Source organism: Notamacropus eugenii, chromosome 1 (genome assembly GCF_028372415.1).
Source record: "Notamacropus eugenii isolate mMacEug1 chromosome 1, mMacEug1.pri_v2, whole genome shotgun sequence".
Taxonomy (NCBI): Eukaryota; Metazoa; Chordata; class Mammalia; order Diprotodontia; family Macropodidae; genus Notamacropus; species Notamacropus eugenii.
The window spans coordinates 471,172,128-471,197,788 of NC_092872.1; the positions used below are offsets into that span (position 1 = coordinate 471,172,128).

Here is a 25,661-nt window from a genome sequence, read left to right on the forward strand (position 1 = left end):
TATTATAAAGATATGTCTACATGTATGTAGAGACGTATCTTTAGTGAGATGTCCTCTTTATGGAGAAAATCGAGGGCATTCACTATTAGCTCCTTTTCTCCTCTTCTCTTCACCTCAAATTCCTTTGTCATCATCCTCCATGATTTCTCCTGATGAAGTAGCCTCTCATCTTCCTCATTGCCATAGCCCTTAATCCCATCCTCAATCATCTTTTTCAGATTTCTTGCTTAGTCAATCCTCCTCTCCCTTTATTCTTCAGTCTTACCCTGTCTACTTGTTCCTTGTCTACAATCTTTCTACCTTAGTGGCCTTGACCTTTAAAAAATTGCTAGGCCCTATCATTTTTATCAATCCCAATCCCTAGAAGAAGCTATCTGTACTTAACACCTGCACTCCCACACCTCTCATTCATTATTCAGCTTTTTGCAGGGTGAATTCTGACTTCCTCAGTCAACTAAAATTATGTTATCCAGAGTTACCAATTATCTTTTAATTGATAAATCTGATAGTCTTTTTTCATACCTCATCCTTCAAGATTCCTTTTCTGCAGTTGACATGGTTTGATATCTTCTCCTCCTATTGGAGGAGAAACATCTCTGGGGTTTCATGATACTCCTCTCCCTTGGCTCCCCTTCTATCTAAATAATAGCTCCTGCTTAGTCTCCTTTTATGGTTCATCATTTATATAATGCACCCAAACTGTAGATGTTGCCCAAGGCTCCATCCTGGACCTCTTTCTCTCTCTACTCTTTCTGGACAACTTCATCAGCGTCATGAGTTTAAGCGTTATCTCTCTGCATATGACTACAGATCCAGATATCCAGTTTGAGTCTCCTAGGTTCCAGTCCTTTATTGCCAGGTGCTATTGGTATACTTCAAACTGGATGTCCCAAAGGCATCTTAAACTCCAACATGTCCCCAAACAGAACTGATTATCTCATGCCCCCCCACCCCTTCAAGCCCATTGCTCTTCTGAACCTTCCTATTTTAGTCAGAGATACCACCTGTCTTAAAGTCAGTAGAGTTCATAACCTTACCATTATTCTTGACTCCCCCTCATCTCTCACCCCATCTTTCCAATCAATTGCCAAATCTTGACATTTCTAACTTTATCTCTTTCACATCTGGCCCTTTCTCTCTACCCTCACATATACCACTTCTGTTTAAGGTTCCATCACCTCTTGCCTAGATTATCAAAATGGCCTCCTACTTAAATTATATACCTTAAGTTTCTCATCAGTCCAAGCAATCTTACATAATGATTTTCCTGAAGTACGAAGATGACTGTGGTACCCTCCTACTCAATAAACTTTAGTGGTCTTCTATGACCTGTAGAATAAAATATAAGGCTCTAGCTTTCAAATCACTCACAACTAGACACCAACCTAGTTTCCCAGCTTTATTATACATTATTTCCCATCCTATACTTCATGGTCCAGCCAAACTGACTTCTCTCTATTTCTCACACATGTCATTCTATTTCTCATTTCTCTGCATTGGCACTGCTCCTCCCCTATGACTGGAATACACTCCTAACTTGTCCCTGCCTTTTAGAATCCATAACTTCCTTTAAGATCTAGCTCAAGTACTACCTGATAGACAATACATTGTTTGATCCTCCACTCAACTGCTAGTTTCATTCCATTACTAGCTACTTTGTATTTAAATATCATATATGTATAATCCCAGTCCCAAAGTCCCTTGGTATGGGACTCCTTCCTTAATGGTGGAGACCAATTCCATACACTTGCATGAGGCATGTAGCTGGTGAGAGTGAGCTCCAGTCCCTTTAGTCTTTTGAGTCTTCTTGTGGTTTATTTGTGTATTACATAACATTATACAATATTGGGCCCAGGCATAGGGAGATACTAAGATATTTAGTGTTAACCTAGAAAATAGTTTTGTTGTTAAAACATACCATCAGCAAAAGCAAGTCAAGAATAATTAATATAATGTATGTCACTTTTTCAGGGAGAGAACCTTAGCTCATTTTGATTCTACTTAGCCTTCAATTCATTTCTCCCTCTCCTAAAGGCCCCTGAGATGACTTGCACTTGACTTTGTTTTGAGTGAGGGAGGTCACCAGCCTCACTTCTCCTCCTGAGCCATCTGAATTCAGAGAGCAGATATTCATCAGGATGACTGCAGATGACCCAGGATGCACAGGGAGACCTTGGCCCCTTTAGGCCCTCTCCTAAATAGGATTTGTGATTTTAAAATTAAAGGGGAACAAAAGTCAAACATCTTATAATCACTTAGGGTGAGGTAACACCCATTCATTGAATAGGCCTGTTTAAGAAGTAGCCAGGGCATGGCCCCTTTAATGAGGCAAAGAAGAGGAAGACATCAGGCTGGGAGGGAAACAGCAACAGTTACTACTGATAATCACTCTAAAGCCAGGAAGGTCCAGAAGAGCCCTTAGGCAGAGGCTCATTGGCGCCCCAGCTTCAGAGTGCAGTAGGTTAATGAAGGACAACAACCAACCAACCAATTGTTAATAATGGAAAGCTATATTGAATCAGGGTAAAAACATTTTTTTTCTGGGTGTATATAGGGAATGACCAATGAGAAAACTCCCACTATCGATGAAGATCAGCAACTTTTAAGAAACTCAGAGAGTTGCCTAAAATATTAAGAATTAAAGGAATTCATTCAGGTTACACAGTCCATAGGTGACAGAGTTGAAACTTGAGTCCAGGTCTTGCTGAGCCCAAAGCTAGCTCTCTAGACTATAGGATTCTGCCTTTCACCAGAGAGGCAGCAGAATATTGTCACCAAAAAAGAAGGTTTTATTTTCAAGATGAATTTAGGATTTAAATTTCTAAATGAAATTTAGCCTGATTTACTTTTCCTATTCAATTCTAAGGCCATTTCATTGCCTATGCCTATTCATTGCCATGTATTAAAGTATGTATATCTGACCCTCTAAACAGTACTTGACTAAGGATCAGAGGAGACACAGAGCTGGTTGGTCATGGGTAATACCAAATCTGCGGTAAACACTCACCCTGTGACCCACTCTGTTGCTAGATTCCATCTTCTGCTTTAATAGGAAAAATGAATTGCAAAGAACAGTCCAGTCACCCTTAAAGAAGACTGTTTGGTCTATTAGAGGGACACTAAGACACAAGAGAGAAACTCTCCTTGTGCCTGGAGTATCTGAACCACTTTTATTTTTGTATACTTTTAGTAAATACAATAAGCTGCAGAGCAAACTCTATTTTAAAGTAGACACTACCATTGTTTAGAAATAAGACAAATTATTTTGGAAAGTTATAAGCAGAATTAGGACCTGATATATATTAGATTCAAGTATTGTACATGTATTATGCTATGTAAAAATATATATATATATATATATATAAATAAGAGTATACATGGATATAAATACAGATATAGATTGGACCAGATCAATGGGCTACACATTTAAGTCCGTAGTTAATAGTCATTCTTTATCCATTTAGTTTTCTCGTGTAGAATGTGAGCTTGAACTATTGAAGATTATGAATTTCATTAAAAAAAAGCCCAACATATTATTCTGAGATTTAATGAAGTAAGAACAAAACTGAAACTATTATGGAACAGTAAGGTTATGTCCCAAGTAGCTGCCACCCAACGAGCCTTTATTCCCTCCCCCAGGCCAGGCTACAATCCCTCAGGATTATATGGCTTTTCATACCTAATTAGCCCTCCAAGGGCTGCCTGGCCTAGGTGTCTTTGTCCCAGAAAGATACCTGAGATCAAGATGGGGAGGAAGTTCAGTACTTGATTGGTGATAGAGCCACCCTACTTATTCCTCTCCCCCTCCAAAATGAAGGTAATTGCACTGGCACTGCCTACCTCAGAGAGTGAATTGGATGAAAAATGCTTTGTAATTTTTAATACAATTATTTGTCATGTACTTATCTGGAGCCCAAACCCTGCTTCAATTCTCCAGAAAAGCATACTTAGGGAAAAGATATCTATATCTCTATCTCTATCTATCTATCTACATAGATAGATAGATATGTATAGATATCTACATCTATCTATCTATCTGTCTGTCTGTCTGTCTATCTATCTATCTATCTATCTATCTATCTATCTATCTATCTATCTATCTATCTATCTATCTATATACATAATATGTAGGTTACCAGGAAAGCACTGTCCAGGTTGGTAAGTAACAGTAAATATCCTTGCAGATGATAAATGGAACACAGAGCTCAGGTAGTCTAACATATATTTTTAGGGATAACAGAGGAAATTCAGGCCTTGAAGGATCATTTGATATGCCTGATGTTACATAGTTACTTAGGAAAATGCTATCAAACAGTATTGCATGCAGAGAAATTTTCTTTAAAAGGAAGAGTCAATATAGGTGGCAAATTTTAGTACTATCTTATTTTAAGAAATTGTCACAGCCACTCCAACTATCAGCAACCACCACCCTGATCAGTCGGCAGCCATCAACATAGAGGCAAGACCCTCCACCAACAAAGAGTATGACTAGCTGAAGACTCAGATGATAGTCAGCATTTGTTTTTTTTAGCAATACAGTATTTTTAATTAAGGTATACACTTTTCGTTAGACATAATACTCTGCATACTTATAGACGAACATATCTTTTACATGCACTGAGAAACCAAAAAAACTGCATGACTAACTTTATTGCAATATACTCTTTATTTTGGTAGTCTGGAACTGAATCTCTGAGTAGACTTGTATAGGAATGAATGACAGGAAATGACGATGGGCATATTATAAATTAGAGTCATTTACTGAAACAACTGAAATGAGTGTTCTCTGAGTTCAAATTTTAAAAAGGTGATTGGTTTCTACTATTCATTTCAGTTCTTTCATTTGGCAGCAAATGACTCTCCAGATGCATGATTATGTGGTAATCTAGCATCCACTCTAGAAAGAGGAAAAGGAAACCCATGCACAAGACTTATTTGTCTAATAGAAATTTGTTAAAAGGTATTTTGCTCAGCCAGCTGGAGGTGGGTTGTGTAGATCAGGGTTGTAGAATTCTGGATCTACATAAAGACTGTAGTGATGTGATGTTGTGGAAACCCTGAAAAGTACTTCCCATTATATGCAAAGTCCCTTCTCTGATTTATGGTAGAACTTTGGGGGTGACTGGTAAAGAATAAAGTGTCATTTGCTACCTCTGCTTCTAGATCTACACTTCGGGATCTTTGAGGATGATATTTGATCAAGGAAAATGAGCATATGAAATAGAAATCTTTCCCAATTTAATCAAGATTAACTAACAAAAGTGGCAGGATTAGGGGCAGGAGAGAGTGTGGAAGTGCTTGGTTGTTATTTCAGATGCTGTGAAACTATTTGGGCCCAGACACTTATCTTTGAAAATATAATTGGGGAAAAGAGGAGGAGACATTCTTAGCTGGTTCTAAGGGTTATTTTTTTTTTAAAGCAAGAATCAATTAACAATTTCAGTAATCTAATCATTTAATATGGGATGAATCTTCCAATGGTGTTTCAACTTTTAAATTGCCTGCATGGTACCTGAAGAATAAGTTGTTCTTTCAAGTGAGTCTTTATGGAGATCCTTATGTTTCCTCCCAGTCACCCTCAGCAATCGACAAAGGACTGCAAATTCAGAATCTGTCTGGAGACTATGGCTCTGCTCCCTCAGCTATGCCTTGAACATAGATAGTCCAAATGACTGTCCAACAATTATTGGATATTGTTTCTCCTGGGTGAACGGTTCTGCTGCTATACATCATGGTTAATGTGAAAAGGGAGAAGTAAAAAAAAAAAATTCCCTTCTCTCTAGAAGGTGAAAACTTTGTTCTGCAATTGCTAGTTCCTGCCTCATCTGCCTCTAACTAACTGGATAGACCCTTCTTTTAAGGGTCACCTGGGGATAACACAATTATTGTTCATTCAATTAAGTTGTTCCCTTCTGAATTCCTCAAGGGGCTTGTTCCAACCTCATAAAGGTATCACCTAATAGGGCTGACTTTTTACAGTCAGTTTAACACATTGTTATTGGCCACATTTCTGTGATTAGGTCTGAGGCTTTCAATGACCAAGTCCTTTAGGCATGTATCTTTTTCCTCCCAAAATCATATTTGTGACTCTTGTTTGCCAAAAGTATTTCCCAGTACAATGTCCCAAAAGTCTTAGTGTTTTAAGGTTTAACAACTTGAAACTTCCCTTAGATATTGGAGACAACCCATATATATTATTTTGAGCTCTCTCTTGAAACAAAGCTAAACTATTAAGTAAAAGTGAATAACATAATGGCCATATGTCTGGCAATATGTCATTTTGCACCTGTAAGTCTCCCATCTCCAACAAGAGGAAAGGAATGTAATTTCATCATATGTTAATAGGATCTTAATCTAAAACTGAAAGGAATCTAAGAGATCATCTAGTTCAAGATCCCTTCATTTCATATATTACATATAATACTGGAACTCAGAGAGGGTGAGTTGTTCAAGGTTAGAGAGGTAGTGTTATGGCTGGGATTTGAATAAAGCTCTTCCTGATTTCCAGTCTAGCAGTTCCTTTGCTCTACTAAAATGTTCTCAAGAATCAGACCGGTCATTTCAATTAGCTGAGTTAAGCTACCTACATCTTAGCAAAAAACTCATGTGTTTTAAACTCCACTGAAAATCTAAGGGGAAAAATCAAAACTAAATTTAAAATATAAATTGTCTGTCAAAGGCATGGTTAATATCCAGTGAAATAAAGTATAGTTTCAAGAAGAAGCATAGTTTTTGCTTACTTTAATGTCATTATGCAAATTGCTTTTCTGGTTCTTTTTATTTAATTTTGCATCAGTTAGTATGAGTCATTCCATCTTTCTTTACGTTCCTCTTATTTTTTATAATGTTGTTGTTCAGTCATTTTAGTCATGTCTGGCTCTTCGTGATCCCCTTTGGGGTTTTCTTGGCAAAGATACTGAAAGTGGTTTCGCCATTTCTTTCTCCAGTTCATTTTACAGATGAGGAAACTGAAGCAAACAGGATGAAGTGACTTGCTAAGGGTCCTACAGCTAGCTGCCCATTTTCTGCACTAATGTATTGAATTTACATATCATAATTTGTTCACCTAAAATCCTCACACTGGGTCTGGCCAGCTCGCTTTAGGCCTGCCAAGGTCATGTGGACCTTAACCGGGAGAAATAGCGCCCTAGTCCTCAGAGCTCTCAGGGACCCAGGCATGAGTGGGAGCCAGCTGGGTGAGGTCAGGCCCGGGGGTGGGGGGAGCAGGAGGAGGACCAGTCCTGACCTGGCCTCCCTTGCTCGCAGGACCATGTGCCCAAGAGAAAAGGAACAAAGAGTTCCATAAACTGTTCACTGGGGGCCTAAGGTTTGAAACAACAGAAGAAAGTTTGAGAAACTACCATGAACAATGAGGGAAAACTCACAGGCCAGGTGGTAATGAGGGATTCTGCAAGCAAAAGATCAAAGGCTTTTTGGCTTTGTAACATTTCATTTATGACTGAAGTGGATGCAGCCTTGTCTGTGAGATCTCATTCAGTTGATGGACTAGTGCTTGAGCGGAAAAGAGCAGCAGCCAGAGAGAAATCTGGAAAGCCTGATGCTGATGTTACTGTAAAGAAACTGTTGGTGGAATTAAAGGAGACACTGAGGAACATCACCCTAGAGATTACTTTGAGGAATATGGGGAAATTGCTACTATTCAAATAATTACAGATAGTCTGGTTTAAAAAAAAAAAAGAGGGTTTTGGTTTTGTTACATTTGATGACCATGAACCTGTGGATAAAATTGTATTGCAAAAATACCACACCATCAATGGCCATAACGCAGAAGTAAGAAAAGCTTCATCTAGACAAGAGATGTGGGAAGTTCAGGGTTTTATGAGCAGAAGAGGAGGAAACTTTGTTTTTGGGATTCCTACAATGATAGTGGTATTTTGGACCAGGCCCAGAAAGCAATTTTAGAAGGGGATCTGATGGATATGGAAATAATTGTGGATTTGAAGATGGTTACTATGGGTACAGAGGAGGACCAGAAGGTGATCCTGGATAGGGAGGAGGATTATGATGGTGGAGGACCTGACTGTGACTTTCAGGGTGGGGGTTACAGAGGTGGTTATGACAACTGTGCAGGAGGCCATTATGGAATTGGGAAATACAATGATTTTGGAAACTATAATCAGCAACCCTCAAACTATGGTCAGTGGAGAATGAAAACTTTGGTGGTAGTGGGAACATGGGAGGATCATATGGTAGAGCGATCTATGGTCCTGGAGGAAGTGGGGGTTATGGAGGGAGGGGGTGCTATTGAGCTTTCCTTCCTGTTAGCCTTGTGCTTCACTGTGTAAATAGGAGAGGATGAGAGCCCAGAGGTAACAGAAGAGCTTCAGGTTATTGAAATAACAATGTTAAGGAAACTCTTATCTCAGCCATGTATAAATATGCAGTGATGTGGCAGAAGACACCAGAGCAGATGCAGAGAGTCATTTTGTGAATGGACTGGATTATTTCACAACATTACCTTATTGTGGAAGAAGAATTGTAAAAAACATGCACACACAAAAAAATTGCCTTTGAGACAGTTTCTTAGCTATTTAATTGTTGTCTCTTTCTGGTGGTCTTTGTAAGAGTGTAGAAGCATGCCTTTGACAATGTTAAATTTGTAAGTATCAGGTGACATGTGAAACTTTTGCTAAAACTTTTCTCAAAGTTTTGAAAAGTTATTAGGCAGGATCATGGTGTAATAAGATATAAAGTTTTCCTTTAAAAAAATTAAGAGCATGTGTAGAGTTAAGAAGCTATTGTACATTTATGGTTTAATAAAATAATTTCAAAGGAAAATAATAAAATCCTCAAATCAATGGGTATCCACAGTGGTGTGAAAACTGACAAATTCTTTCTATGAAATAGCTTGGGATAAACAATCATTTTAAGATGATTTTAGTTTATGAGAAAACAATCATGTGTATGCTTCTACCCATCTTGTGCTGACTCACTGCAACTTACTTTAGAGGCAACTAAGTGGCACAGTGGATGCTATGCTGGGCCTTGAGTCAGGAAGACCTAAATTAAGTCTTTCCTCAGACACTTGCTATCTGGATAAGTCACTTAACCTGTTTATCTCAGTTTCCCTCACATGTAAAATAAGATAATAATAATAGCACCTATCTTTCCAAGGTTTCTGTGAGCATCAAATGAGATAACTGTAAAGTACTTACTATGCGCCTGGCACATAGTAAGCACTTAGGTAAATATTAATTATTATTAGTTTAATCAGATGAAATAAAATTGAGCTGGTTTCCCAAATTTAGCTAGTGCTCTGTCATTTGAATGTTGAATTTCATGTTGTAAACGTGTTTCATTGCTCCCTTTTGTCATATTTTTTGTTCTATGTTTTTAAAGAATGAATATTACACCGAAGATGTAATAAAAGTTGTGGCTTTTAAAGAACACACTTCAACGACTGTTAGAAATACTGCAATGTCTATCGCCTTGGAGAAGTCAAGTGTTTCAAAGACAACTAAAGCTCCAAATGAAATAGGATCAGTCTCACTGAAGTACAAAGTGTGGCTGAAAACAGCAAATGCCCCAAATCAACAAATTGTTGATATGAAATACTTTAATTAATTCTTAGAAAACAATCAAAGAAGTTCAAAATGACTAAGCAGATGGAGAGATTGTGACTGAATCCTCTACGCTGTGGAGTAGGTTTCTTATTGTAAAACAAAGTAACAACCAGAAAAAAGACCAATTTAAAAAAAGCTGAAAACATTACCACGAAGAAAAATAAGTGAACAGTACAATGCAAAGAAGGAGGCAGAAAAAACTCAAAAAGAGTAATTTTTATTAATAAAAATAGCCTTCTTTTAGCGCTGTAGCAAAACTGTTGTCCAAAGAGTTCCAGGTAAGTTTATAAATCTGGACATCTTCAAAAGATTGCAAAACATCCCCCCCCCCCCAAAAAAAAATTGGTGGACATTTTATTTCCAGTTGGTCAGAAAGTTTTATCTCCACTGAGGCAATGATGAACTTTGATAAGCATATTTACATACTGAGAAGCAGAATTGTTTTGGCATTACAGAAATCTTGAAAATTTTTTGGCATTGGTTTGAAAACAAATTGAAAAATAGATCAGTGAAGCAATCTAGGTAAGCAAGATCCAGCAGCAATCAAATAAGAATAGACCAGGGTGCAAGAAATTCAAGAACACAAGCTACTAAAGTACACATTGCTCATTCATCAAGAATTTTTGGAAAAAACTAGAAAATAATTTGTCAGAAATTAGGGTTAGGTTTGTCATTTACACCGTTTACCACAAGGTCTTGATGAATCCTTGGCCTAAATATAAAATGTTATATAATGATAACATAGAGAAGAGATCAGATCTGTAGTTAGGAAGATAGTATTTAACTAAGCAAAAGATAGAGGAGATCAAAAAAGACAAAATAGACAATTTTGATTATGCTAAATTAAAAAAAGCTTTTACACAAGCCAAATCAATGTAGCTAAAGTGAGGAGAGAAGCTGGCTGTTAGGAAGAAAAACATATAAAACATGTAAGGTCAAAATCTGATATCCAAGATATTCTGAAATATGAGAGAAATGATGCAAATATACAATATTAAGACTCAATCTCTAATAGAAAAGTAATAAAAATATGAACAAATTTTATCCAGAAGAAGAAATGCAAATGAAAATCTTCAAATCATAAATACTAAGAAAAATGAATATCAAAACAATGGTGAGGTTTCATTTCCTATCCATCAAATGGGCAAGGATGATAAAAATTGGATCATCAGTCATAGAAGAGTCATAAAAGGATAGATATGATAATATTTTATTGATAGAACTATGCTTAGTCCAACCATTGTGAAAATAATTTGAAATTATCCAAGAAACCACTGTACTGTTCATAACCTTTGACCTGGAAATTCCACTTCTGAACATATGCCCCCAAAAACATCAAAGACAAATATGTTTTATATCTGCCTACCTACTCATCTATCTGCTTATTTTCTTACCTACATACATATCTTTCTGTTTGTATAAACATTATACTTTTTGTCCTAGTAAAAATCTGAATATGAAGGACAATGGGAATCAGATTAAATAGGTAAAGTCATTTGCTTATATAACTTACAACTTTTCACAGCTTAAATTTTTTAAAATATGCATTATCTTCCTTTTGCTGCAACCAGATGATATGACATTGAATTTACCAGATTTTGATATAAATTCTTTAAATATTCATCATGAAACCATACTTAGTCAACATGTTAGCTATTAAGTGTACCTTTGACAAATTGTTTTTTCAAGCTTAGTCTTCATTTTGCCCACTGGTTTTCAGTGGGCTTTAGGACATGAGTTCACATATGATGGAAGCATATTTATTTCTGTCTATTGAATAGATTTAACCACTTATGATGTGAGGCATGCATGGTATAAGACCTCTCACATCACTTTGCATCAGTTCACGTAGAACTTTCTGTGGTTCTTTTTAATCATCTATTTTCTCATTTCTTATAGCATAGTAGTACTCCATATACCACAACTTATTCAAACATTCCTAAACTTCTGTTCATATCCTTAGACTATAAATTGGAGAATGGTTCTCTTTTTTATAAATTTGTATCAGTTCCCTATATATCTTAGAAATGAGATTGTTAACAGAGAATCTTGCTTCAAAGATTTTTTTGGAGAAGTCAATTATTTCCCTTTTAATTTTAGCTTTATTGGATTGTTTGTGCAAAGTCTTTTTAATTTTATATAGTAAAAATTATTCATTTCATCTTCTGTGATCCTCTCTAGCTCTTGTTTGGCCATGAATTTATTTCCTATCCATAGATCTCATAGGTATTTTTTTCTTATTTCTCTAATTTGTTTTTGATGCAAATCATATCTAGATCAACTATCTATTTGGAACCTATCTTTGCATAAGGCAAAATTATTCAGTGCTGCTACCCAACATCCTTAGCAGTTTTTGTCAAATACTGAGTCCTTATCTTTCTGTTTGATTTATCTAATCATTAGAGGAACATTGAAGCTTCCTTCAATTATTTTCTTTTTATTGAAATTAAATTAGCTTTTCTCTTTTGAATTTACTTGCTATGCTCCTTGGTACATATATTTTTATTAATGATATTTTGAAAAATTATCTATGATTTCCTTAAACTTAAAGATGTTTTCCCTCATTTATATCTCTTGATATTGTGAATTTTTATTGTTAATTTCTCTGAAATTCTGACTGGACTTTTAAGAACCAGATACATGTAAAACTTTCAGTCCTATATATTTTCTATATATATATATTTTTATTTTTTCCCTGTATTTCTTCCATGCAGCAAAATCTTGTTTGTTTTTTTCTCATCCACTTTGCCATTCTCTTTTACTTTATTGAGAGAGTTTAATGTATTTTTACTTATGACTATCTTTAATAAATTTGTGTTTTCTTCTATCTGAGAATTTAGTATTGATTTTAATCTTTTTAGATGAATATTTGACTGCAATTAGTTTTGCTTACATAGGTTCTTTCTCTTCTATTCCGCTTAGCTGTATTATCCCAAATTTCTTGAGTTCACTTAAATTATAGTTCTCTTTTACTTTTTTCTTATTTATCTATTTTTCTCTGTTTCTGCCTGTAGCCTGGACAAGAATATGGATCACAAAGCTCTCTGCACTCTGTCCCCTCCTAACCATGCCTTAACTAAAATAACAGTCATTTGTGACAATCTTATAAAAATGTATATTAGTTTACTTCTCCCTTCTTATTCCTTTCTCCTCCATTCTAAAATAACATCCCATTCATTAACTTATATGTTCTTTTCTAAATTCTTTATTGCTCAAAGAAGATAGAGCTTCTAGGAGATGACACACTTTGCTTTCTATTCAACTGCATCCATCTGCTAGTGAAACTGTAGGTCATGCCCTTTCCTCTTTGCTCCAACTTTTTAAAAAATCTGTTTAGTTTTGATTGTTTTCCTTTAAAAATCCCTTTCTACCTTATCTCCCCTCCATAAAAATATACTCCACCCTGAATTTCTCACACTGAAAGTATATTCTACCCCTGCAGCCCCATCCCCTGACTAGCTCAGGTCAGCTACGTCTTCATTCTTGTTCAGGCTTCATTCCTGCCTTTCTAGACTATCTCCACTATTCCTTGATTCTGGAAGCATCTCTCCCCCTATCCCTTTACAATTTCCTTTCATGTGCTGTCTTCTCATTAGAATGTAAGCTCCTTGCAGCCAGGCACACTTTTTCTCCCAGGGATTACTTAGCACAATACCTAGTACATAGCAAGTGCTTGCTAAATGCATATTGAATTGATTTCACGAACCTCAATCCTTAAGAGACTTACTCATCAAAGAGACAATGTGATGTGATGGAATGGGAAATACTCTTTTCTGAATTATAGGACCTGATCCAATCTATTCCAAGCACAGTATACACGACCATTTGGTTTATGCATCCTCCAAATGGCAGGTGTCCCAAGAGCTAATATACCCATGTTCACAGGTGATTTGCAGTCCTAGAAATCATGACCTTCGCTCAAGGCAGGTAATCTCTTGAATCATTCACTCCTCCTCAGTCCCTTCTACTCCCAATAAAGCCATTTATAGGAGCCAGTCTCTGTAGTTTCACTCTTTGTTCCCCTCCCAGATCACTTTATTTTTTTTTTAGATTAGCCTCCTATATTCTCCCAGACAGGTCAAGGGACTGATGAGACCTCTCTCCCTCCCTACTTTGAAAGTTAAGCTTAGTGGAAATACATATATCTCTAACTTCTTCATTTACCTCACTTCTCCTTGCCTGAGTACCCACCATAACCCAGCCCCCCAAAATAATGATTCATTTATGATATTATGGATTTTCGTATATGCATTGTTCAGTTATTTTCCCTTCATTCTCATTTTTTTTCTTTTAAATTTGAGCCTCTTAAATCCTTTTTCCTTTAAATGATCTTTCTGTTCTGTCTCATATAAATGTAAAAAAACCTCATTTTTAAAAACAGTCTTTTGTAAATTTAGAAATACAGGAGCGATAATTCCACTAAATAATTTAGTTATTTACAATTGTTTCTCCCATTTAAAGTATTTGTTTTTCAACTAGCCTGCTTTAACTCTGGATTCTTTTAGAAGAATGACTCAAATATTTTCCTATTGTTAAAAGCCATATATCTGTTGACAAGTAGGCTCACCTTTGTAAGATGGACATGTTTTAGAACATAGCTTAATTTTCTTTACTTTTTTGGAGTATCATATTCTCATTTCCTCTTTGTTTATTTAGAGCCAGTTTAATTAAATTGGTTTTCCTTGGTAGTTTAAGGTTTTCTCTTGGCTGCCTGCAGTATTTGTTTAAAATTCTGAATCTTAAGAATTCTTTGGAGATTGAAATTCAGACTTTTTCTCTGTTGAATATCTGTGAATTGTATCACATATTTCTTTGCTCACTTTTCTAATTCTCAGTAACTTTCTTGTCATACTTCATATAGCATCATATTCAGGTTTTTCACTTCATTTTTTTTCTGATAATCCTGTGATCTTCACATTTTCTCTACACACCCTATCCTCACAGTTACTTTGAGCTGTGTGTATATATCTCACATGCTCTCCAAATGTTTCTGTTCTTTGACATTGCTAAATCAAATTTTTCTCCAGATCTATACTTGTAAATTTCATACCTAGCATTCTCTTTTTCAGAGCTTCTCTTGTCTTGGAAATACTTTGTTGTATTTTCTTAATTGTCCACTCTCTGATTTTTTTTTACTGAATTCTTTGACAATTTTGATTACTACCTTAATTTCATTCTTAATCTCTATGTTTTCTAATTTCTCTATTAAACCACCCCAGAGTTTCTTGCTGTTAATTCATTACTTCTGGGGGAGCCAAAGAATCTGTGGTCTCATTCTCTTGGTGGGGACTTGGGGGTCATTTGGGTCTCTCTATTCTTTTTTCCTTCTTTATGAATCTCTCTGCTAGTTTTTTTCAATTAGACTGCTTGGTTTATCCCCAGGTATTCCCAGATGGCTTTTTGTCCTCCACTCTATGCCTTCTAATAAGGTAATATTGTCTCTGGAAGTTTCATTCTTTGCTTTTGCCCCTAGTGAATGCATCCATATTTCCTTTCTATAAACCACAAGAGTTAGTGATGTCAGATCCCTCCTTACATTGAGAGTTGGTCTAGTATGGAGAGATCTGGCTAGCTAGATGGCTTATATATAGGGGATGCCTCCTGCTGAATTTGTAACTTACCACTTCTTTCTTCTATGTGGACTGACTCTCTACTGGTGGATCTCTTTATCCCATATCTCACTATTTCCCCTTGGGGGTGGGGTGCAACTCATTAACAAGGTGGAGGGATGAGGAATGATAGAAGTCCTTCCTAGCTAAAATTATAAAAGGAGTTCTATGGAGGCCTTTGAAGTTTGTGGTCAGTTGAACCAGATACAGGATGGGTAGGGGTAGGGCTGGCAGTGTGAGTTCTTATCTCTGTCCTGTACTGTTATTTTATGTGTACCTTGCGTGAAGGAAAGTATTTCTCTTCATCTCTTTTTACTGTGAATTTTATATATATGGCATACATCTTCCATCACATGCTACTTATTTTGAGTAAAATTTATCTTTCTATGGTTTCTTCCTGGGTTTTACATACCAGTAGTGTATATTCTTGCTCATGTCTTATTTAGGCAATGAGGCATAATATGTAAATAATTGAGCTATAAGTTACAAATAAGATTTGAATTCAATCTCCCCTCTGACACTTTCTAGCTAGGTGTTCCTGAGAAAGATGTTTGCTTCTATTTGTGTCAAGGTACTTACTAGGATTTATTTACTAAGCCATAGAAGGATTGTGATCTATATTTGTGGAGGGAGTTCCTACACTGGGAGTTCCCTCATACTGATGAAATTACAATTCCTTCACCTACTGTTCAGTGCTCACCATGTCTAGCAACTTCCAATTTTCCTTTTAAAGAAATTCTTTATTAGCAACACAACAAAAGTGAATGGTATGGATTATATTGACCTACCCTGGCCACAAAGAAGAATGATAAAAATGTACCACCCTCCTTTCATCAAAGGGGTTTGGAACTATGAGTATGGAATATTTCCTATGCCAACTGGCAAATTTGAGGGGTTCGTTGATTTCACACACACACACATGTGTGTATGTATGTATACACAAATTATGTGTGTGCATGTTTGTGTGTATACACCCTGGACAAATCGCTTAACTCTATTTGCCTGTAAAATAAGCTAGGGAAGGAAACGGCAAACCACTCCAATATTTTTGCCAAGAAAACAACAAATGGGATCATGAAGAGTCAGACACAACTGAAATGACTGAACAATAACAACAAATATATACATATATATGTGCACACATATATTTACATATCTACACATACATCATACACACACACACTTACACACATATGTATATAATCTTTGTTACCTGGGGATATTTATTAGGTGGGGGAGGGAGAAAGAACATATAACAGGAAATGAATATGACAAAAACAAAAGGTGTAATTAAAACACTTTAAATTTTATTTTATTTTTATCTTCAGTTTCAAGTTTTGTCCCTCTGTCCACCACATTTCCCACCCATTGAGAAGGCAAGAAACATGATGCTCATTATATAGAGAGAGTCATACAAAACCTATTTTTGCAGTAGTCATGAATTATTTTTTGAAAAGAAATGATTCATGACATACAACTGTGACTATTCTGTGCAATTTTTGAACCTCAGGCTTCTTTTATTTCCTATTTCTGAACTCCATTGCCTACTATTTAATCACTATGTTTGCACTATAATTATCAAGTATTAAGTTATATGTGAATAATTCCAAGCATCTTATCAAGTTATTTTAAGCATTTTGATGTTTACAAAGTGCTTTCCTCCTGACACAACCATGAGGTAGATGGTGCATGTGTTGTCATTTCTGCTTTATAAATGAGGAAACTGTGGTGTTCTCTTAGAATTTCTCTTCTTCCTTGTTCTTTATGACAGGTAATAGTGCAAGACAAGGTCTATAATTAACTCTTCTTTACATTTTGCCCATAGCCTAATACAGCGCAGTATGGTGCCCAATAAAAATTTATTGAATTGAATTTTTATACCCCTTTTGGGGTCTTTCTCCTCACTGCAAGGTTCGTGCTTCCTTTACATGCCCAAAGCCCTGAAGTTTTTGATGATCTCTTGATCTCTATATCTTCTGAAATGAGGTGAGGTTAATAGAGCACTGAATGAGGATTCAAGAAGACTTCCTGACAAAGGAAAAATCACTTAACCCTCATCTGTAAAATTGGGGTCATACCTATATTTTATATATATATATATATTATATATGTATAATCACAAGAGAAAACATGGACAGAGCATGTTGTAGATTTTGAAGTGGGATGCAAATATCATTTGCTATTGCTTTTATTATTATATGACTTTTCATTCCCTCGAGATTTGGTTCTAAAACAGAGATTCTTATCCTGTGGTCCATATACTTGGAACTTTTAATATTCTGAAAACTATTTCAATAGTAACTTCAATTAGTTTACTTTGAAAGTCTGTATATTTTATTTTTCGCATTTTAACACATCATTCAGAAAAGTCCATAGGGGTCCCTGACACACACACACACACACACACACACACACACACGCACACATTAAGAACCCCTACTCCAAAATATATGACAATGACTCATAATTAGTTTGTCAGAAATTAATCTCTGCTGATGTTAGTTAGTGAGTGAATGTATTACTCCTTCCATGTTAAAAAAAAATTCTCTACTTTATATAAAAAATGTCATCATCCATTCATTCACAAATATTCATTGAATTTGTACTGTGCACGCAGCCCTGTGTTTGTATAACCTTCAAAAGTCCTACTTTCTCCTTTCCTGGACCAGAGTTCTCCTATCTCTACAATAAAGGGTTCAACTTGCTAGTCTCCTAAGACTAATTTTTCCCCATCCAAGTTCAAAGACCCCTTGGAATCTATTCATGGTCTCCTTTAGGGAGATTATGGGCCTCAGGTTCAGAACCCCTGGGCTAGATGATCCCTCAGGTCTCTTCCAATTCTAAGTCCTTCAGTCCCAAAATACTGGTTTGATTAAATAAAACAGCAAAAATGGGTGGGGAAATTTGGGACTTCCTGCCATTCAAGTAGCTTCTGAAATCCAGGAAAATTAAGGAAGGAATTACAGCTAACTGGCCATCTCGGCTGGACTTGACCAATATAGAACTCTGGCATCCTGAAGTTGTACAGTGGTGGTTTTAAATAATACCACCGGACTTTTCTGGTCAATTGCATGTCACATTTCAGTGGCTTTTTTTCTTGCATATGTTAAATATTCAATGTGAACACTGATATGGCTGTCTGGGGATATTGATTTGGGTTTTCTTAATTCCATAAGACAGTACTGGAGTTTGTTTCAGTGGGGGAAGGAGTTCATTTCTTGTCTTAATCAGATGCTCATGTTATTTCTTCCACCCAGGGAGCGCTAGTTTTGCAGATTCTGCTGGTCTCAAAACTAACAGCCATTGAACGACAGATGTTTATTCCAAATCAGCTTCCTTTCCTAGGACTGTGGACTGTGTGCAGTATCTCAACACAACCTGAAAGAAGCCGTATCCATCAGTTCGGTTAGATCAGAGCTCATGGAAATCTAGCGATAAACTAGATACGGAGGTTTTCCATGAAATTCAACCCTCAGGATAGCCTCTATTAACCTGAACGATTGATGAACTTGATTCTCCATCCTACGCCATCAAATGGCCCTTCTCTCCCCTAGCCCTCTACTTGAGATGAAATAGATGAATAAAAATAAAAATATTTGATCATTGATTTGCAACTGGAAGGAAATAGGTACTTGAAATGAAAAAGGTAAGTAAGAATACGTTCATATGATTGTTGTTAGGTTGTTAGTCATGTCTAACATTTTGTGACCCCATCTAGGATTTTCCTGGCACAGATACTGAAGTGGTTTAGCCACTTCCTTTTCTGGAACCTTTTCCAGGGTTAAATGATTTGCCCAGGGTGACTGAGCTAGTGAGTGTCTACTCATGAAGATAAAAAATCTTCCTGATTCCAAGCCCAGTGCTCTATCCATTGTGCTACCTAGCAGCCCAATCATATGATCACAGATTTACAAAAGAAAGAATCTTAGATTCCTTAGAGGACACATAGGCTTCTTCATTCCTGTGACCTTTCTATTTACTCTACTTACTGTTTATTTCTATCTACTCTACTTGGGGCCATGCCTTCTTTTTCTCTTTCCTGCAACCAAATCCTTTAGATCAAATCTCTTATTTTCCATGAAGTTTTTGTGGACTAGCCCAAGTCTCCTGTGATCTAGGCAGTTGTGTGATGGTGGATAGAGAGAACTCAGTCTGAAGCCAGAAAAGACCACAATTCTTATCTGACCCCAGATACTTACTATCTCTGTGACCCTGAATAAGTCACTTAACTTCTATTTGCCTCAGTTTTCTCAGATGTAAAATTGGGATAATAGCAGTACCTCCTTTCTAGGGTTTTTGTGAGGATCAAGGGAAATATCTGTAAAGTACTTAGCACAGGGCCAGCAGCATAGGAGACACTGTATAAATGTTAACTGCTACTATTCCTATGATTTTTTTCTTTACTGGGAATTTCATCAATACTTTCGTATGAATAGGCTCTGTACCTCACTCTCCAATTATTCCCCAACAAGACAGTAAACTCTTTACGAGTAGATATGTCTCATACAAAATCACAGAATCACAGAATTAAAAGACCTCAGAGATCATCTCATGCAACCAATTTCTTAAAAAGATTTCCCTCTACAACATTCCCAATAAGTGCTCATCCTGTCCCTGCCTGGAGACCTCCACCTGCTCCAGTTCTGGACTGATCTAATTGTTAGGAAGTTTTCCTCACTTTAAAGCTAAAATCTGCCTCTCCTCCACTTCCCTTCCCCACTCCTCTTTGCTTCCATTTCTGCCTTCTGGGACTGATCCTCCTCCATCTGACAGTCCTTCAAATACTCAGTCAGCCCTCTCTTTTTCAGGTCAATTCCACAGCACCTAGCACAGCATTGGACACATAGTAGGGGTTCAATAGATGCTTTCTGAATTGATCATTTCTGATACGTGTTTATTGAGTGAAATCGTAGCACCTGAATTAATGAAGTTTTACTGTATTATTAACTGAGTTTAGATGGATATCAGTGTTGAATGCTGGAGGATGGATCCATCTGCCTGTCCTTTTGAATAGAAGAAGGAAGCGAGATGAAACAGCTTTTCGTTTTCCCCAATGAGACCAGGCCACAGCCACGAGAGCCGCAAGCAGCATTGCAAAAGCTCAAAGCCAGAGCCCAGAACTTCATGCTCCCAAGCCTAATCAGAGCTCACTCACCAAAGGCAGTGAATGATACAAGAACAGGGCCAATGTGGCTGGCCTAGGAAAGTTGCAAATTCACTTCTGTCCTGAAGAGCCCCTAACACCAAAGAAATGGCAAATGAGCCAAGAAATCTCACAGAGGGGGAATTAAATGCATTGCCCTGCACAATAGCACAGAGCAGCAGAAAGACGACAGCAGGAACGTATTTCCCCTTATTCTCTGTTTGCTCACTAAGATGTTAAAAATGAAAGGTGGAGGACCACTGTTATTTTAACAAACACAAAATTTAAAAGGAAAAGGGGAATGGGCATTTGAGGTTCTTAAGTCTATCGCTAGACATTTACCATTGAAACAGACCTCAATGTGCTCAAGAAACAATGCTCAGGTAATTATTTTAAATCGGTGTTAATTATGTCATTATTAGAAATGGGGAAAATGCAATTTCCTTCTGTCAGTTCTTGATATCTTAACTAGGAGAATATTTGCCATACTATTATAACAAGTCACTGTTCGAGCGATGGAGGCCAGGCAATAATTCAGAAACATGTACACTTTCCTATGAATATATCATGCCTACCTAATGAGATTGTTCATTTCATAACTTCAGTTCCGTTTTTATTATTTCATAAAACTGGAAGTCCTTATCCATTTTATGAAAAACACCAAACCTTTGTGAAATTCATTAAATAAGCATAAAAAATTCATTAAACAAGTGAATTGCATCCCGGGCTGCTTTGATGCAAATGCCCTTTAAGTAATGTAAAACTCCATATTGACTTAACCTTTCATGTTCCGATATTTCCATGTGGATATAAAAAAAATTCTTTATTCACAGAATGAAATTAAGTGCTGATCCCTTGATCTCCAGCTGGGGTGAGATAGATTGGTCAATTTAAGTAGCTGTGGCTGATCAGCAAACAACTGAATTTTAAAGTATTAAAGTTGATAGATATATTTTAAGTATCGTTGCCCACACATGAACATATCTTAGAGATCAGTTAAGGTCTTTTGTTTTGTTTTGTTCTGTATTATTTGTCATCAAGCTGACCTTGAAACTGACAGTCCAATCAGGTTTACCACAATTCCTTTGATGTCCCATATCCCACCATCACTTCCTAACAATAATCAGGGGGTGAAATTCACAGCAAAGATGCTTAGGGAAATAACTAAGGTAGAAACTCATCTTCCTTGGATGGTGTCTCCTTGTGAATGCACCAGAAATTTCCCAAACCCATAAGAGTTACAAAAAGAAAAATGTTAGGCCCTCTCTGAGAAAATGCTTCTGGAATTATTTACTCTGGTAAGTGGTTCAAACTTTCAGCAAAGCTTTATCATACCAAACAGTTTGCCAATCCAGTACTGATAAGTTAAACAGAATAATATAACACTTCAGGGCAGAGATCTGTCAAATATAGAGCTAAGCCAACAGTTTTTTGAAGAGCAAAGAACACTAGATATTGGAGATGTAGGTATACGTACTAGTCCTATCTCTTCCTAGCTGTGAGATTTTGACCAATTCAATTATTCTGGCCTCAGTTTCTTCAACTGTATAATGCAGATACCATGTCCCCCAAAGTGGTTGCAAGGCTCACATGAGATATGTATAAAATACTTTGCTACCATAAAATGCAAAATAGATGACCTGACACTGTTATAACAACAAAATGGTTTGAAATTGAATCCCAGCCTCAACAAATATAGTAGGAAGTTATACAATCTTTAAAAACCATTGTTTAGGGAAGAGGGGGAAAGCCTGGTGTTCATTGCATCAGAGCTGGATCACAGGATCACAGAAATTAGAGTTGAAAGGCACTTTAGAAATCATCAAGTCCTACCCCCTCTTTTGAAAAGATGAAGAGGTTAAAATAACTGGTCCAAGGTTATAGGTATTAAATATCGAAGGAGATTTGAACTAAAGTCTTTTCATTCCAGATCCAGTAAGAGTTGTCAAAGTCTTCACTCTTTCGAATGCTCTCTTTTGTCAAGTCCCAAAGTACATTTCACATAGGCTGATGGAAGTCACAGTTCTGTTCATGTTTCTCAACTCCCAGAACTCCATTAATATCCACTGATGACACCTAAATTCATATAAGGCAAAGAAAGCAGAAAATAACACAAAGCAAAAACCCAAATCTAGCACTGTGCACCAAGTAGCTTAGAAATAGAATGAGATGATTCCTGGAGTTATAGAGATCTGCCTTTCCACTTACTTTGTGACTTTGAAAAGTGTCACTTTACCTATCTTGTTTTCAATTTTCTCATCCTTAAAATGGGTATAAAAATTCCTTTCCTAACCAGGTGTTCTGATAATCAAATGAAAAAATTAATAGTAAAGCACTTTGCAGACTACAAAGCATTATACAAAAGAAACCTTCTGTTCTTATCTGGATATATAGGTTTAAGGTGGGAGATGAAGAACCATTTTGGAAAAAAGTACTCCCTTCTTTGGTCTGCACTTTTGGAATGTGAGTATTGTCAGTCAGAGCAAGCCATATCACTTCTTTTCCCTATGGGCAGAGCCTATATCCTAGTCACTGCTGTTCTTCTTCTCATCCTACATTACCCCATGTGTAGGAAACTACTTTATGTAGATGGTATTGAGTCAGAACTGACTGATACAGGCAGAAAAGGTGTGGCTCATCCTGGTACATGTGCAGTAAGTGTCAACTCTGAAATTCAAACCCAGTTCTCCCCTGACCCAGGTTTTTTAACACACCACTTTGATTATGACGCAAGGTCATCTGTTCAGCTCAATTAATGACTGTTGATACATATTATCTTTTGGCTGATAAAATGGACTTTTGATAAAAATAGACCATTTATGATGGACATCTGATTGTGAAAGCCTTTGGCAGTACTTGAAGGCACTAAATTTAAAGTCATTATTTTATTCTACTGTAGCTCTCCCTTGATACTTAAGTCCGAAAATAAGACCTTAAGGTACCTCTGAGATATAGCTTGTCTTAGGAGATCACCTTTTCACCAAAGGCAAAAATAAAGAAATAAATTAAAAAGTTGTTTTGTAATCATTTGAAGGAAAAAAGGAAAGATCAGGTTAGGTTTCTTTGAATGTGTGTGTGTGCCCATGTACGTGTGTGCTCACTCTTTAACAGACCCCCAGTTATGTTTTATTGATAACTCTAAACATAAATTTGCCTTCGGTAGACTTAGCTGCTGATTCCTAAAATAAGATGTGTAAGAACACATAATCCTGTGCCTAAGGCTTTTTAGAATAATGTACAAAGAGTCTTTGTGACAACCCAGGCAAGATATATTTAAATGTGGAAGCACAGCACTCAGGCAAAAAGGGAAGTCAAATTTGGGCAGAGAGAGAAGTCACTTGCTTCTCACTTGTGTATTGCTAGAAGTCCCAGCATTCATGCAGTTTTAAACATAACATTTCTTCTAGTTTATTCTTGAATTAGAAACACTGATCCTGCCCACATTTTACTCTGAGCAGTTGGAAAATAGCATGTATAAGACACCTCTTGTTCACAGGAGAAAAATAATAATACAGATCACACCACTTAAGAAGGGTATTATTTATGGGAAAACTCTCCACAGAGGATACTACTGTAATATGCATTGCGAGATTCCTTCACATGCTCTGAGAAACACAAAACTGAGCATGTCACACTGTGAAAAGGCTGTATCTTTAAAGGATTTGCTGCCAGATTTCTTTAAAAGAATGAATTGCTCAGGGATAATCAAATGTACCACTTTTATCTTCCAAATACTAATTGGCCTGAATACACTGCAAGAGACAGGAAAGCTGATTAACTTGTATGTTAATGGTGCCGTTATCTTTACTGTTTTCTTTCTAAATAAAAAATAATCTTGATAGAAAATCTTTTATCTGTAAGGAATGCTACTACAAATGATTTTTTCTATCATTTGTAAAAATAATTTTATGCACTTAATCTCTTGATCATGATAGTTATAACTGTTTTCACAAAATGAATTACATTTTGGAAATAATAATATTAAAATGAATTTGTTGTACTTGGTTTATAAATTATAAGCTATCTTGAAAATTTATTACATTTCAGGTTTCAGATAAGTTTTTTTAAGCCCCTTTGGAGATATTAATATTGATAAACTAGATCCCAGTTATTGCAAACTTTTTTTAAGTATGAGGATTCCTTTTTGATACATATACACACACATACACACACACAAATTTACACACCCTGACAATACATTAGTCATAAAATTAAAATTGGTCGATTGAGAAAATACATGATAAAAGTATATGGCATCTAAAATTACATATGACAAATAATAAACATGCATAAACAGGAGAAACATAATAGTTAGAGATATGGTGATCATAGAATCAAGTTCTACCTTTGACACACACTAGTTATGTGGTTACAGGCAAAATAATTTCTCAGTGCTCCTAAAACACTGAGACATTTTTAATGTTTTCTGTCATGGACCTTTTTGGCAATCTGGTAAAGCTATGGACCCCTTCTCATAATATTTTTAAAAATTCATATCTGAAGAAAATGTTAAATTTCAGCTAGGGATTAAAAAAAATAAAGTCAATTTTTTTTCACATATTTTTCCTCTGGAAAAAAGGGATTCTGTGAACTGGTAAAAGCCTTTTCTCTGGGCAGCTAGGTGGTATAGTGGATGGAGCACTGGGAGACATCAGGAAAACTCATCTTTATGAGTTCAAATTCAGCCTCACACACTTGCTAGCTGTGTGACCCTGGGCAATTTGCTTGACCTTCTTTGCCTCAGTTTACTTATCTATAAAGTGATCTGGAGAAGGAAATGGCAAACCACTCCAGTACCTTTGCCAAGAAAACCTGACATGAGGTCACAAAAAGTCAGATAGGATTGTGCAGCAAAAGAACTCTCGCTCTAAAGCATTCTTCATGCCAATAAAACAATATGGACAAAAATAAAAAAGAGAACACAAAACTTTATAAGTAAAAGATACAATTCATTCCATAGAGGAAAGCATCATCTTCTTTATGAAGTTTTTTGTAATTCCCTTGCTCCCAGCTGTTAGTGCCTCTGACCTCCAAAAAAAATATATGGCCTTAAATTTATTTGGTATATAACTGTATATATGCATGTTTTCTTTCCTAATAGAATATAAGCTCTGGGAAGGCATAGTCAATTTGCTTTTTGTCTGAATATCCCCAGTACCTAGAACAGTACCTGGCATAGAGTAGGGACTGTATAAATATTAATTAATTGATTATTTTTGAATAATATTGTATATTATGTTGGAATTAAATACCAAAATGCCAATGCTTGATGAATATATGGATTCACAGGCCCCCTCCAATAACTCTGCCCTCCCTCCCAGCTCA

General features: G+C 36.3%; 1 pseudogene; it reads left to right on the forward strand.

Moving 5' to 3' along the window:
* Positions 1-7,177: 7,177 nt before the first annotated feature.
* Positions 7,178-8,269, forward strand: LOC140518467 (heterogeneous nuclear ribonucleoproteins A2/B1 pseudogene; annotated as a pseudogene).
* Positions 8,270-25,661: the final 17,392 nt, after the last annotated feature.